The sequence below is a fragment of the Charadrius vociferus genome, unplaced genomic scaffold, assembly GCF_000708025.1.
Source record: "Charadrius vociferus isolate BGI_N301 unplaced genomic scaffold, ASM70802v2 scaffold198, whole genome shotgun sequence".
Classification (NCBI taxonomy): domain Eukaryota; kingdom Metazoa; phylum Chordata; class Aves; order Charadriiformes; family Charadriidae; genus Charadrius; species Charadrius vociferus.
In genome coordinates this window covers 5,012,254-5,014,524 of record NW_009649951.1, presented here as the reverse complement: position 1 = coordinate 5,014,524, position 2,271 = coordinate 5,012,254, and positions in this window count along the sequence as shown.

Here is a 2,271-nt window from a genome sequence, read left to right as displayed (position 1 = left end):
GCACAGAAACATACAGCCCCTGGTATTCCAATGAATTTCCCCTCCAAACCACATAGCCTTGAGTAATAATGGCAATATAATAAAATTCTTTAAAACAACTTGTAACAAACTGGGCAAAAATCCACTAATTTCTTTGAGATTTTATCCTTGGGAAATTGTCCCTGGGCAACCCTATTTCAAATGGCTGTGTTTTCCCTATCCAGTTGCTGTATGTTAGTAAGGGGGAAAGCAGACTTACACCCAGGCTCTGTTACCTAATGAATATTGGTAAAAAACCCAACAACTTTAAAAAAAAGCTATTTCCTGTGGCCAAGGCTGATGTATATTTGGCACAGGCTTCTGGGTCTGGCATAAAGAAGCAGAGGAGTGGGCTGTGGCTGCCACGAGAGGGTGATGGTAGTGCCAGAGGGCTGAAATTGACAGAGGTTTGTTTAAGCATCAGGTGAGGAACCGCATTAAAACTTTCCCTGGTCTTCAGCTATTCAGAAGAGTATCATTCAAAAGGGTGATAATACAAAAGTACATTTAAAAAAAAATAAATTGACTGGTAAGAAAAATAGCAATAACACATCAGATCTCAGGTACCATATCTATGACACTGGTCTTTTTTGCAGGATGTACATATTTCGTTCTCTACCACTCATGGATGCAAGCTAAAGAAGTGATGTGAGACATGGGTATCAGGTCTGAAGCTAAAATACCAGAAATAAAACCAGCTAAGAATTTCACCGTGGTCCAGAACAGAAAAGACCAAAGAAACAGAGCAAAGTATCAGAGCCATTTTTCTGCCTGGTGACACCCTGCCACAAATGTTACAGCAAAATGTGTATTTCTTGGGCTTTGTAAGTAACAGCACTTGAAATGGCCTGCTAGAGTGTTTCAAATCTTATTTCTGCTGCTCTTTTTTTTTTTTTTTTTGTGCACTTCTTCAAGCCTGTACAATAAAAGGACATTCAGCCTACTTACTTTTCTGGTTCTGATAGCCTAGGTGGCTTCTGTAATGCAGTAAACTGCTACTGAAATGGCCACATTTTTACTGAAACTTGGAAATATTCTCAGCGGCTCTCTCATGAAGGATCCCGGTTATTATTGCCTCACTTGCCTGCAGTAGGAATATGTTAATTTATGGCCCACTAATTTTTCAGAAACTCTCATACCATTTCTTTTTAGTTCATAATTATCCTTTAAAATCTCAGCACCATTAACAAAAAATGTGTTTTGACATTTCAGTTAACAGGTTACTTTGCAGTGCAGGAAAAAAAAACAGAATGGGCACTAGAGGGCAAAGTGAGATTATAGACAAGTGTAAGCATTGTAGGTGAACGTATGTGTATATTTGGCAAGACGGTGTTTCAGCTCTTTATGAGCATGCTGCTTATCAATAAACTGCTATTGGGTTCACTGAAGGGAATTGAAAGAATAATGAACTATTATTGAAAGAAAGAAGAATATCTCAGAGATGGTGGACAGCAGCTCATAAACCAGCATTTGATTTCAGTTACTCCTTGGTCAACTGTAACAGAAATTATTCGTACTGAGATAATGTCTGGAAGACCTGTTTAAAGATGGGGACCCTGGTACAGACATAGCTGCTAAACAAATAAAAAGGAAAAAGAAAATAGCAAACCAATATATCTGTGTTTTACTCTTACTTTTTAAAGAAAGGTAAAGTGTCTTTAAGGTAAAGGGAGAAAGCTGAAAAGACAGAAGATCCTCTCCTCCTTGCCATTGTAACATTTTGGAGCAATCTGTGTTTTACCACCATTGTGTTACCAGGTCAGCTGTATCATAGAAGATGTATATTATGCCCCTGGCTAACGGAAACCCTCTGGTATTTCTTCCAGTTAGCATTTTTCTAGCAGTTAAACAAATATAGCAAAATATAGTTTTTAACATCTATTACATTTAAATGGAAATCAATAAAATAGTGAATGTGAAATCCCAAGTCCCTGCAGAAAATTTAACATAGATGGAACAAAATCCTTCCCAGATGGGACTGCTTGTAGGCCAAAAAGTTTCATAAATTTTCTCGTAGGACTCAGGCACCAGTGCTGTGCAGCATAGGCCCCAGCCACAGTTGTGGTTGTGCTCAGGGCTAGTCTCAGAGCACCTTGTTTGCATGTGCTGTGCTGTGCTTTTGGGGAAACTGCACTAAAAGTGATAGGGTTTCATCTATGCATAGGCTGTTTTCTGGAGTGGGTTTACGGGACTGGGGTCAAACGCCTTGTATCCCACATGAAACTTCAGAGTAGCTACAGCAGAACTGACGAA